Source organism: Geotrypetes seraphini, chromosome 16 (assembly GCF_902459505.1).
Source record: "Geotrypetes seraphini chromosome 16, aGeoSer1.1, whole genome shotgun sequence".
Taxonomy (NCBI): Eukaryota; Metazoa; Chordata; class Amphibia; order Gymnophiona; family Dermophiidae; genus Geotrypetes; species Geotrypetes seraphini.
In genome coordinates this window covers 13,863,882-13,878,379 of record NC_047099.1, presented here as the reverse complement: position 1 = coordinate 13,878,379, position 14,498 = coordinate 13,863,882, and the positions used below count along the sequence as shown (strand labels likewise).

At 41.5% G+C, this 14,498-nt stretch overlaps 1 pseudogene; it reads left to right on the top strand.

The window, feature by feature from the left end:
- Positions 1–4,040: 4,040 nt before the first annotated feature.
- LOC117349678 lies at positions 4,041–4,983 on the top strand (annotated as a pseudogene).
- Positions 4,984–14,498: the final 9,515 nt, after the last annotated feature.

Below are 14,498 nucleotides of genomic sequence, written 5' to 3'. Positions count from 1 at the left end.
TCGGTTTGCGAGTAACCCGGTTTGGGAGTGTTTTGCAAGACGAGCAAAAGATTCTCGCAAAACTTGTCTCACAAACCGAGTGTTGACTCGATTTGTGAGCACCCCCTCCCCCCCCCCGATAACTGGCATCGCTCTCCCCGCTAGCAAAGACCCCCCGCTCGAACTGGCACCCCCCGCCCGAACAGACACCGAACTGGCACCGGCACACAGCCCACAGGACATGCCGATGCCGCTAGAAGATCTTCCTGCCTCTGCCGGGCCTTGAACATGCATCTGCGCATGCTCAAGGCCTTCTAATTCTCTCTCTCGTTATTGAATGAGAGTACCCAAGAAAGGGACTGGGGCGTAATGGTGGACATGACAATGAAGCCGACGGCACAATGCGCAGTGGCTGCTAAGAGAGCGAATAGAATGCTGGGTATAATCAAGAAGGGTATTACAACCAGAATGAAAGAAGGTATCCTGCCGTTGTATCAGGCGACGATGCGTCCAATATTGGTCGCCGTACCTTAAAAAGGATATGGCGATACTCGAGAGGGTTCAGAGGAGAGCGACACGTTTGATAAAAGGTATGGAAAACCTTTCATATGCTGAGAGATTGGAGAAACTTGGACTCTTTTCCCTTGAGAAGAGAAGACTTAGAGGGGATATGATATCAAAGCATTCCGTAAAGAAATCAAAACACTTCTGTTCAAAAAGTATATACAATCTACCTAATCTCCCTCTCCTCTTCCCCTCTTTATTTTGACCATGCACTGCCCTCTCCCTGGCACCATATCCTCAATTGTCCCCCCCCCCCCAAAAAAAAAAAAAGATCCGGAAAGCCAAGTAATCAACCTGAAACCTAAATTCTCCTACCGAATCCAACTATCTACCAATGTAAGGAAACAGAATACTTTGCTATGTAATGTAGCCTGATATAATTTCCAATGTAATTTAATCTATACCCTCAATTTGTATTCTTCAATGTAATGTACCCTCCTGGAAATGTCCAGCTCTCTTCTTATGTAATCCGCTTTGAACCCCAAGCGGAATAGAAATCACTAATGTAATGTAATGTAATGATAGAGACTTACAAGATTACGAAGGGCATAGAGAGAGTAGGGACAGATTCTTCAAACTTTCGGAAAATAAAAGAACAAGAGGGCATTCAGAAAAGTTGAAAGGGGACAGATTCAAAATGAATGCTAGGAAGTTCTTCTTTACCCAACGTGTGGTGGACACCTGGAATGCGCTTCCAGAGGGCGTAATAGGGCAAAGTACGGTACTGGGGTTCAAGAAAGGATTGGACAATTTCCTGCTGGAAAAGGGGATAGAGGGGTATAGATAGAGGATTACTGCACAGGTCCTGGACCTGTTGGGCCGCCGCGTGAGCGGACTGCTGGGCACGATGGACCTCTGGTCTGACCCTGCGGAGGCATTTCTTATGTTCTTATGGGAGAGGAGGAGATAGTGGATGCTGCGGATGGACCATTTGGCCTTTATCTGCCATCATGTTTCTAGGTTTCTATAACCATAAAGCTCTATGACATCACAATGCAGGTGCAAAGAGCCTTAGCCTATAGGAAGAGGAGATGCAAATGTTAAGAGCCTTAGCCAATGCGCTTCAAGAGAGCGTAATAGGGCAGAGTACGGTACTGGGGTTCAAGAAAGGATTGGACAATTTCCTGCTGGAAAAGGGGATAGAGGGGTATAGATAGAGAATTACTCTATCTATACCTGAACCTGTTGGGCCGCTGCGTGAGCGGACTGCTGGGCACGATGGACCTCAGGTCTGACCCAGCGGAGGCATTGCTTATGTTCTTAGTACTATGTCCTTCTTCATGTACGGCGACCACTTCTGGACGCAGTATTCCAGGTGGGGGGTGGACCATGGCCTGGTACAGCGGTATAATAACCTTTTCTGATCTGTTTGTGATCCCCTTCTTAATCATGCCTAGCGTTGTGCATGTATCTTCTAATTAATTCCAGTTATTTATTTTTAATTGCCAATTATTTGTGCTGTTAAATTAAATTGTGGGCACAAATCAACAATGTCTCATGAAACAATAAATTCCACTTACCCCCTCTTTTGCTAAGGTGCGTTAACCGATTAGTGTGCATTAATTGAATTAGCACGCGCTAAACACTAATGCGTCCATAGACTAACATACACACGATTAGCGCACCTTAATAAAAGAGGGCCTTAGCTACACTAAAGTCTCACTTAAAACTCCTCTAAGTTCTAAAACAGTCCAAGCTCAACTGTGCTCATAGCTTAAAATAGACTTTGAGGGCACATTTTCTCATGCGAGAAGCTAACAAAAAGAAGACATATCAATGAATATGTCTTGGATATCAAATTACAGAATATCTCAAATTGCATTGTATGCTTTAAAGAATATGGCGTACTATATTTATTTGCCCCCTTTTTATCAAGTTGCAATAGAAGTTTTAAGTGTGGGCTGGTGAAGCTTATAGGAATTATTATTATTATTTTTTTAATTCTTTATTGATTTTCGAAACTTAAAAGTGCAATACACTTATGAATTATTATATGAGTGCTGGAGCATTTATCGTGCCAACTTGTGCTGAAAACCTCTAACGCAGCTTGATAAAAAAGGGCCCTTAAATTTTAGTGACTATCTATAAAAATAGTAATTTAATTAGATCATTGGGGGGGGGGGATTAAGAATATATATGTTACAAAAAAGCACACATACAAAATTCAAGTTTCAAGTTTATTTAAAATTTCTTATACCGCTCAGACTTCTAAAACATACACTAAAATTTTACTGGAGCTCGGACTAAAGAGGACTGCGAAGAATTGCAAAGGGACTTGTACAAACTAGGGGAATGGGCGACAAGATGGCAGATGAAGTTCAACGTTGAGAAATGTTAAGTACTACATGTGGGAAGCAGAAACCTGAGGTACAACTATACGATGGGAGGGATTTTAGTGAATAAGAGTACCCAAGAAAGGGACTTGGGGGTAATGGTGGACATGACAATGAAGCTGACGGCACAGTGCGCAGCGGCCGCTAAGAAGGCAAACAGAATGCTAGGCATAATCAAGAAGGGTATTACAACCAGAACGAAAGAAGTTATCCTGCCGTTGTATCAAGCGATGGTGCGTCCACATTTGGAGTACTGCGTCCAATTTTGGTCGCCGTACCTTAGGAAGGACATGGCATTACTCGAGAGGGTTCAGAGGAGAGCAACATGTCTGATAAAAGGGATGGAAAACCTTTCATTTGCTGAGAGATTGGAGAAACTGGGACTCTTTTCCCTGGAGAAGAGGAGACTTAGAGGGGATATGATAGAGACTTACAAAATCATGAAGGGCATAGAGAGAGTAGAGAGGGACAGATTCTTCAAATTTTCGAATAATAAAAGAACAAGAAGGCATTTGGAAAAGTTGAAAGGGGACAGATTCAAAACGAATGCTAGGAAATTATTTTTTACCCAACGTATGGTGGATACCTGGAATGCGCTTCCAGAGGGCGTAATAGGGCAGAGTACGGTACTGGGGTTCAAGAAAGGATTGGACAATTTCTTGCTGGAAAAGGGGATAGAGGGGTATAGATAGAGGATTACTGCACAGGTCCTGGACCTGTTGGGCTGCCGCGTGAGCGGACTGCTGGGCACAATGGACCTCAGGTCTGACCCAGCGGAGGCACTGCTTATGTTCTTATGTTTCATCATATAAATTAAGGGTGAACATTTGACATTTAGAATCTACATGATAAACTCAGACAAAGATGGACAGGAACAACGTAGTGTTTAAATAAAGAATTAAAAAGAAAAAGAGGAAGAACTACAATATTTTGAAAAAGAGAATAATTAAGGAGAAAACAACAGGAAGGGAAAGGATGTTGCCATCTGCAGTCAACAGAGAAAACATGATGAGCCAACACTTCACTATGCGATTTATCTTCCTTTAAGAACATCATTGTTTTTCAAATACAAGAAATGCAACACATAAATGAGTTTGTCAGACTCTTTGTTTCACTGCCATTAATCTGTGTTTGCTATGTCTACAGGTAGGCCATGAAGCAGCCATGGAATCTCACAATCGCACGGAATTGACAGAGCTCTTATTGCTTGGATTTCCCAGCACTCAAAAGTTGGAAAGTCTATTCTTTGTGATCTTTTCCTTAATCTACACCTTGACACTGCTAGCCAACTTTCTGATCATTTTGACAGTGGGGATGGATTGGCATCTACACAAGCCCATGTACTTCTTCATAAGTAATTTGGCATTCTTGGAAGTGTGGTACACAACAGTAGTTACGCCCAAGATGTTGGCAGGTCTTCTCTTACATAGTAAATCAATTTCTATTACCAGCTGCATTATCCAGTTGTATTTCTTCTTTTCACTGGGGTCAACAGAATGTCTTCTTCTGGCTGCCATGGCATTTGATCGTTACCTAGCTATATGCGATCCCTTACGTTATACGATGATTATGAACATTGAAGTCTGCTGCAAACTAGCCTCTATCTGTTGGTTGGTAGGTTTTCTGACTATGCTATCCATTGATGTTTAGGTTATCCTTTTGTGGTCCCAATGGCCTGAATCACTTCTTTTGTGATGCTGACCCCTTGCTAAGACTCTCTTGTACTGATACAAAGATCATAGAGCTGATAAACTTTATATTAGCAGTAGCAATAGTAATAAGTTCATTCAGCTTGACTATGGTGTCATACTTTTACATCATACTAACTATACTGAACGTCTCCTCTGCCACTGGAAGACAAAAGGCCTTCTCTACCTGTACATCCCACCTCCTGATAGTCAGTGTATTCTATGTGACAGTTAGTGTCATGTATGTCAGACCATCAGCGCACTACTCAGTTGAGATGAATAAAATGGTATCAATGTGGTATGCAATTGTTACTCCATTATTAAATCCCTTTATATACACACTACGAAACAGAGATGTAAAAGATGCATTAAGGCATATCGTGACTGGGAAAATACATTGCAGGATTCAGTGGACTTGATCAGCCATATTGAACATTGTAAGAGGGGTGTTCAATAGAAAAAATGCAGCCGCGAGAATGATTAATGGGGTAGCATGGAACGAGCATATAATGCCAGTATTGAAAAGCCTCCATTGGCTGCCAGTCCAATGTAGAATTGATTATAAAATTTTACGATTGTTTTCCAAGCAATCTATACAGTAACACCATGGTATTTAAGGCAGTAATTGAAACAACACATACCTGCCTGAATGCTAAGGTCCATGAGGTTATCAATAGAGGTGCTTGGTGAAACTCACCACAAAAAGACACAAATAATATCCATTTCTGTGGCAGGTCCTCTGAAATGGGATACTTTAATGTAATATTTGAGACTATGTAAAGATAAGATATCCTTTAGGAAGCAACTAAAAACATATTTGTTTGTGAAAGCTTTTTACTAGGTAGTGATGTTTTAGATTTTGATAATCTGTTTTATCTAACTTTTATTAGCTTTGCGCTAGTTTTGGCAAGAGTTAGAGTTGGGAAGATTAGGTAGGAAATGTTATTACTGATTACATGTGTGTACATGATTGTGTATGCTTAAGTTGTAAACCGCTTAGAGGGTCAAAATGAAAAAATACGTCTAAGTCTGATTTGGATGTAGGACGCTAGTCACCCAAAGTTGGGAGCAGAGAAATGTCCATTCTCAAAAAATATGTAAGATGGCCGACAGACTCTGACAGCGTTTCTGCCTCTCTCTGTTTCATTGCGGCGTCTTTATAAATTTCCCATGTTTTCTTACCTTTTATTTGTTCCAAAAGATGCTGCATACAAAGAGAAAAGGTTTGGTGAGAGCTGGGGTTCCAGCTCTTTCATCAACACCTCTTCAGTTTCCTCAGTTTTTAGAGAGGATATCAGCCATCATTGATCCTCGGGATGGAAGTCGGGGAATGAGTTCTGCATTAGGGTCGAGCAGGGAAATGCTCAACCTGGAGGAACGGGAGATCTCTTTGTCTCCCTCAACACTCAACACTCTATGTTGTCCATCACTGGGAGTGTGGAGGAGGAAACCCGGAGCCGATTCTAGAGATAGTGTCTCCCTCAAAAAGTTTACAGACAGAAAAGATAATTAGGGCAGCTGGGTATCCAGCTCCGGAGTCAGCAATAACTTTGAGGACACTTCTTGATGCCATATGGGGACTAGATGTAAAGACTGGAAAAACAGCACAAGACTTAGGGATCCTTTTACTAAGCTGTGATAGCGGTTTTAGCTAATGCCAGCATTGAGCTGGTGTTAGTTCTAGCCACATAGCTTGGATTTATCGCACGCTAAAATTCTGCACGCACTAATAACGTTATCGCCGCTTAGTAAAAGGAGCCCTTAGAGGTACTTGTTTCCAAAGTCGATACCTTCTCGTTAAATATTGATAAAGTTCACAGGGAATGTTTAGATAAAATACAAACTGAGACTTCTTCATTGAAAGACACTTTATTTGAAGATATAAAAGATCAGAAATCTACACAGAGGAAAATAGAACAAATAGAGAATCACAGCAGACATTTAAATCTGAGAGTCCTCAATTGCCAAAATTTTGGGCTTATCACCTGCTGAAACCTGCAAGAAATATCTTCTAGAAAATTTAAAATATCCTCAAGAAGCTATCCCTCCGATTAACAAAGCCTATTATTTGACTCTTATAAAATCTAAGAAGGTAGAAACAGGAGATGACGTGAATAAGGTATTCCCTGTAACTGATTTACATACTGATAAAGATTTGTTAAATATTACAGATATTTTGGAAGATTCCCTCTCTCAAGTGAAGGAACGGGCTGCACTTGTAGTAGATTTTATCTTTGAGCAAGATCTGAATTCAACTATGATGGTATACTTTAAAATCCTGCCTCTAATTACTGTGGACAAAGATAATGGTTATACCCAGACGTCACAAAATCCACTCAAGAAAGAAGGAACCAATTCCTTATAATGAGAGAGGAAACAAGAAAACTGGGGGCTAATTATTTGGGAGCATATCCATGCAAATGTATAATCAAGTATTTAGGTTTAAGATATGTATTTTTTCCATCTGAACATCTGAGGTCCTTCTTAGACCTCAAGAAGTTAACTTCAGATACTGTACAATAAGTAATGCAAAATGGATTCCGAGTTAAGATGTCTTTGCTATTTGCTTTATTAATGTTATTTTAGTAACGATTCTCCCAAATCTATTCTTAGTTTTCACTTTATCTCTAATTTGGGTTCATAGACAACAACGCGGAAGACAAAGGCGCGCGCCGACAACTGAGCGCAAGACGGAGGCGTGCGCTGAAGAAAATTACTGTTTTTAGGGTCTCCGACGGGGGGTTTTGTTCAGGAGCACCCCCAGTTTACTTAATACAAATCGCACCGGCGTTGTGGGGGGGTTTGGGGGGTTGTAACCCCCCACATTTTACTGTAAACTTACTTTTTCCCTAAAAACAGGGAAAAAGTGAAGTTGTCAGTAAAATTTGGGGGGTTGCAACCCCCCAAACCCCCACAACACCCCCACAACACGGCGTGATGTGTATTAAGTAAAGTGGGGGGTTCCCCCCATTACCCCCCCCCCCGTTGGAGCCCTAAAAACAGTCATTTTCTTCGGCGCACACCTCCGCGCTGCGCTCAATTGTCCGCTCGCGCCTTTGTCCCAGCGCGCTTTTGACCTGACACCCTAATTTGTGGTCTGAGGAAGTGCCTAGGTTTTCTTCACCTTGTGGGAATTTCTTTCTGTTATTGCATTTGTAATTAATGGTTCTAAAGAGACACTGTATTGCAAGTGTAACTTGTGAATTTTGTTAAATGGAAAAAAAAAATAAAATAAAATAATTTTTTTTTTTTTTTGAGAATCGTCTACCTATATACTGTCACACCCCTAGCCTTAAAGCTCGGTTTGTGCCAGGCAGGGGTTTGTCTAAACCTAGCCCAGTTGTCAGAAGAGCTGATCAATGTGACAAGCCAGAGGGAAAGAATAGGGAAGGTGGTTCATTTCCCTTTAAATCTCAGTTGGCTGAGCTCCAGGGAGTGGAGGATGCTGAGTGTAACACCCTGGAACAGCCTCTGATCACTCCCACTTCACCTACTAACTCTCAGCTGCAGAAGCTGATTGCTGCTCCTAAGAGAGTTAGGCAAAAGCTACAGGCTGGCCCTCCCCCTCAGAGAACTGGGCGTGCCCGGCTAAACGTAATAGAAGCTGCTCTGAGGGGAAGGAAAGCAGTCTGCCCTGAGCCAGCTCAGGAAGGAGGTGTCCAGGACAATGCTCCTGATCCTCTCTGCTCTACTGACGTTGAGATGTTAGATTTTGATCCTGACCCTGTGGCTAACCAGTCATCAGAGCTAGAACCTATGGATTGCCAGGAAACTGTTGATATTCCTGAAGGTATGCCTATGGAAGAATAATAGGTTACATGTTTGTGGGACTTTTTTTTGTCTTCCTGCTCAGGTGAGCAAATTGTTTAGACTGCTTCTCAGCAGCTGTTTGCAGTTGAGGGAAGAAGGAGAGCAGTGCTGAACTTCTCCCTTTAAGGGAGCCTGAAAGAAAAAAAAAAATGTTTTTTTTTCATTGAAGAAATCTGCACTGTTAAGTTTATTTTGTGTTTTGAATGCTGAAGAATGAGGAAGTAAGTTTGGGGAGAATCCACTGTACAACTGGATGGGTTTGTGGGGCCATTTGGGCATTCTGTTATAACAGAGATATTTTTGTGGATTCGCTTACTCCCCTCCCCCACCAACTCCTTTGGAGCTGGCTGGGGCCAAGCCTACTTACCTCTCAGGCTTGGACACAGCACTACAGGCAGTGCTAATAGCAGTCTTGGCTAACTGTCTGACTTTAAAGATTACAACATTGTTTTGGAGAGTTATCTCTCGGCATCTGACAGCAAGTATTTTGCAATGTGTTTTATGTTACTTACCTGGATAAAGGTGAGAGCTGAGACTTTATTATTTTTCATCAGCTCTGTTTTTGTTTTGGGAACTTATGTTGGTTACTTGGAGTCTGGACTGACTGGAAGTTGGCTCCCAATATAAGCCCACAATAAAGTGTGTTGGCATGAACTATAAACTGACTCTTTTGGATTTTGTTTCATGCTTTATCACTGAACATTGAGACCAGCAGGACTTCCAACTTTATGGAAGCACGTCAGAGGTGAGCTTTAGTGTGCTATGGCCGGAGCCTAACATATCCACGGGCGTCGGCGTCGCCACAATACGTCCTGCCATTTGATCGTCCAGACCACCAGGTTACCTATCTTTATAACACATTCCCATCCCAAAATTTGTCCAAGTTCCAAATACCCAGAACAAGACCTTCTGGATGTGGGAGGGGCCAGCAAAGTGATGGCATGGCAACAGAGTAGTGGGGCACCTTACAGGGTACTACTGTGAACTTCAAAAAACTCCTAGAGTGGCTTTGGTATCCTTACAAAAATCAATTTCAGAGGGAGGGGTAAATTTTCCAAATTTTTATAGGTACCATCAAGCCTATATTTTGTGCCATGGTATGTATTGGATCCTCCCAGAACTCATAGGAAAACTCCCAGACTGGTTATGGATAGAATGGCAACTCATGTCTCCATTGCGTCTGTGCCATTTGCTCAGTATCAAAATGCCTAGTTACAGTAAGGACAACAGAATACTAGCCGATACATGGAAAACTTTACGGTATGTAAGCAATTTAACAACTATTCCAATTTACAAATCTACAAGTCAATCTATATGGGTAAATTCCAAGATTCAAATTGGCGGAGAAAGGCTAGTCTGGAAGCAGGAATACGTATATTGGATGATGTTATTTCTAATGGTGCTATGCTTGAATTTTCACAGTTGCAGCATAAGTTTGGACTTAAAAAATCAGAAAATTTTAGATGGTTGCAACTGAAGCATGCCATTCAGGCGGGGTTCCCTGATTGGAAAAACCTTAATAATCATTATAGTATGGAGTTTCTTTGTTTTCAGACAGACTTCTTGGGTCACCAGGCCGCCCAGTGGTATAAAATATTAAGTGGATTTACTAAAAAGAAATTAAAAACTGGTTTAAGAGATATTTGGAGCATTGAGATTAAGCATGAAATTACTGCATCTCAATGGCCACGAATTTGGTCTTGGAGGATGAAATGTACGGTGTTTGCATCTATGAGACAAACTTGGTTTTTTCTGTTACATAGAGCGTTATGGACCCCTGTTAGGTTGCAAAAATTAGATAGTTCTTTGTCTAATAGATGCTGGCATTGTCATCTAGAAGTAGGAACTTTAGATCATTTATTGTTTCATTGCCCATATATTATGAATTTTTGGAAATCAATTTGGGACCAAATTAATAATTTATTAGATAACCCAGTGGCATTATCTTATGATACTGTGATATTTGGTATGGAAATGAGAGCAAAAAGTCAGATTTCTGCTAACAACAATAAATTATTACTAATAATGACTGGGGTTGCCATTCAGCAAATTACATATAATTGGAAGGATTGGAGGAGATTAAATTATAACTTTTGGTGGAATTCTTTATGCCATATCTATAAAATGGAAAGATTTATCGCTTTACAAAGGGGATACTTTAAGAAATTTCAGGATGTGTGGAAACCATTAACAAAATATTGTAAGGATTAAGTAAAATTATTTCCCTTTTAATTATCAGTTTAATTATCAGGGAGGAGGGTATTTTTATTATTACATATATTATATAATAATGGAAGATATGGATGGGAGGGATGGGAAAGGGGAAAGGATAAAAATTTATATAATGTACCAATGATTGTTTATAAGTGATATGTTTATTGTTACTGTGAATGAATATATTTTACACTTAATGTAATTTTGAAAATGAATAAAGAACATTAAAAAAAAAAAAAGGGTGCCACATAAACATCTCAACACAACTCCCTTGCAGGTCATGGTGAGCCCTCCAAACCACCCCCAAAACTTACTATACCCACCTGTCTACAATCCCAGCAGCCCTTATGGCTGCAGATGGCATCTATATGGCAGTACAGTAGGGTTTGAGGATTTTTTGGTGGACTCACATTTTCTACCATGAATGCAGTGGTTATAGTGGCTTATGGACCTGGGTTCTCCTCTCTATGGTTCACTAGCCCACCCCTCAGACTACTTAAGCCACCTCTTTGCAGCTCTACTAGGCATTCCTATGCCTGGTGCTGATGTTCTGGAGGCAGGTATGTATATTTTTATTCTGATTTGTATGGTAGTGGGGGGGAGGGGGGGTCAGTGATCACCGGGGCAGTCTGTGGGATCTGTTCTTTGTGTCTGCAGTGGTTACCTGGTCACTTTGGATACCTTCCGTTTTTAAATTGCTTAAGTCACAACGTATAAGTTCCGTCTAGGCAGCCTCGTAAAACTTTTGATTATCCTTGCAATACGACTAAGGGCTCCTTTTATCAAGCTGCGGTAGGCGGTCAACGCGTGGAATACCGCGCGTTCAACCACCTGCCGCGCTAGTCGCTAACGCCTCCATTGACGAGGCGTTAGTTTTTTGGTGTGCCGCAGGGATTAGCACGTGATGAAATGTCTGACACCCTAACCCTCGTAGCGCACCTTGATAAAAGGAGCCCTAAGTTTAGGTTAGCCCATATCCCACCCAAATCCCACCCTCACCAATCCTCCTAAAACACCTCTTTTAGCTTTGGGTGTACAGTGGCATTCAGAGGCTTGAAAAGTCTCTGGATACATCTAAAAACCTGTTTTTCTCAGCCCAACCAAGAGAATGACGTGGATATGATCCAATCAATGATCTGAAACAATGTCAAAATATGTAATTTTTTTCTGCAAATTGGCACTCAATGAAATTGGCACTATTCAGCTATAGTGGCAAAATAACAATCAAAATTTGGAAGTTGGTTGGTCGGGCTGAGAACTTTTCAGCTCTCTCATCTAATATAATAAAAGGCTAAGCCGCGCATGCGCACTGCCATCGTGTGTTCCGTTTTCTGTGCGCTGTAGGGCACCGCAGATAGGAGTGTGCATGCGCGCGAAACACTCTCTCTCCTCCCCGACGTCTTCCTATTTACCAGTGCACCTCCAGTCGCGTACTGAGGACCTCGCAGTCAGTCTTCACGACCGCAGCAAGCTGCCGATCGCCTCCAGAAGCCCTCTCCGCTCCTCCAACAGCGGAAGGCCCCGAGCCCGAGTTGGCGAACGAGCTGGTCCTTTGCCGTCTGCTGCCGCTCATGCTGAGGAGCGCGGTGTACAGGTGCTGAATGGTGGCGGATCCGGGGCTTCTCCTCAGGCACAGGCCTCTCCCCTCTCCACCAAAGACGCTCCAAGCACAGCGCGGCGCTGTGTGGGAAACCGAGTCCCACGCTAAACACCGACCAAACTCCCAACGGACCAGTCGCGCGAAGCTGCGGCGGCCTTCCTCCCCAGGTTCCATACAAAGCAGGCTGAGCAGCACAACATTCAATAGGATTACTGATATGAAAAGATGAACAGAGACTGAGAAAAAGAGAAATCATAAAGGAGTAGACAATTGCAGTTAGCTTCAAAATTAAAGGCAGAGATGACAATAGAAAACTTGAGAAAAGGCAGTTATTAAATAACTGAGCACTTTGAAGTAGCTCCCTACTGCTGGACAGGGGGAGCAGGAAGAGGTGCTGATGGACAGGGGGGGGAAGGAAGGGAGGCCTATGGCTGGACAGGGGGACCGGGAAGAGGTGCTGATGGACAGGGGGGAGGTAAAACAAAGGGAGAAGGGCTGCTGCTGGATAAGGGGAGCAGTGAAGGGGTGGTGGTGGACACAGGGGAGGTAAAAGGAAGGGAGAAAGACAGAAATACAGAAAGCGGCTAAGGAGACAGAGAGAGAAAGAAATAAAGACAGACACACACACACACATTCTAGCACCCGTTAATGTAACGGGCTATAAAGCTAGTATGTAATAAAAGTGAGCCAAGTATAGGACAGTTAAGCCATTGTGACATCACTGATGAGGTTGGCTATAAGGCATTGGTGGAAGGAGGCATTATGATGTCACAATATCAACTCTGGCTATCAGAGTCGTCACACTACGAGAGGTGCTGAAAAGTTCTGAGCTCAACCAAGAGAACAATGTGGCTATAGTTCAATCAATGATCTGAAACAATGCCAAAACATAGAGTTTTGTTTCTGCAAATGGTCACTTAATAAAATAAGATAACACTCTTTTCAGCTACAATGGCAAAATAACACTCAGAATTTAGGAAGTTGGAGGGACTAAGAACTTTTCAGCACCCTTGCATAGATTTTTTTTTTTTAATGTAATTTGTAGCATATCAAATAAATATGAAGTAAGAACGTCTTGTTAAATTAAGTTTGCTGATTCCCTAAAGTTAAGTGTAGTCTTTCAAAAAAACCATTCAAAGACTGAATCATCCAAAATTCAGCAATCCGATTGATTTTTGGGTTAAAAAAATGGGAACGCATAACTCCCTACTACCAAAAACTCCACTGGCTGCCCCTTGAAGCAAAAGTGCTGTTCAAATTTACCTGTCTCTGTTTCAAATCCATTCTTGGTTTGGCCCCCATCCAGACCCAAACACAGAGTACATCTGTTTAACCACCCAACACTAAAGGCCTGCTGTTACAAAAGATACCTGAACAGAACTCTTGCTTTCCAAGCAGGTCAACTGAACGATTGGCTAGGTAATATTATCGCGCACTCCTCATCCTACCTAAGCTTCAGAAAATTAGTAAAAACAAACTTGCTTAAACGATTTGTAACCTAAGACCTCTTAAGCCTTATCTCTACAACACTAACCGAATTGTCTCCCAGGATCTCTTATGCCTTACCTTTGTATCCTGCTCACCTGTATTTGTCGACTTTACATTGTACCTATATTCGCTGATTGTCCAGATCTTCTTTCTTGTAAACCGCCTCGAGCTACTACGGTTTTGGCGGTATATTGGAATAAAATTATTATTATTATTAGTCTAATTTTTAGAGCACTGGGCTAAATCCCACTGTGACTCTGAGCAAATAATTTAACCCACATTGCTTCAGTTTTAGAATTATTATCCCTCTGAAGTCAGGGGGAAAAAAAACTATGTTATCTGAATTCATTTATTCTTGAACTACAACTGAAAAAGGCTCCCAAATTATTTATCCTTGTTTCCTGTCTTTGTTGCCATCTTTCTAATGCCATTTTTAAATGAAATTTCAAGGATATATACACCACTTTGATATGCATATCAAATGGTGGTATATCATGTTAAATATTATATATCAAAATACAAACCTTCCGTTTTACTATTACTACTTTTCATTTCTATAGCCCTACTTGACTTATGCAGCATCATCACTGTACATTAAGCATGTATGAGACAGTCCCTGTTATAAAGAGCTTACTTTCAATTCAAGACAATTTACAGTTTATTATACTTAATATACCGCTTTAAGACCAAACTCATTCAGTGGTTTACATAATAAAAAAATAAAACATCAGAAAGGAGCTACATAAATAAAAGCCCAAAGCCCACCCCTTAAATACATGCCCTTAAAAAATCCAATATATTTATTCAATGAGTAAACGACAC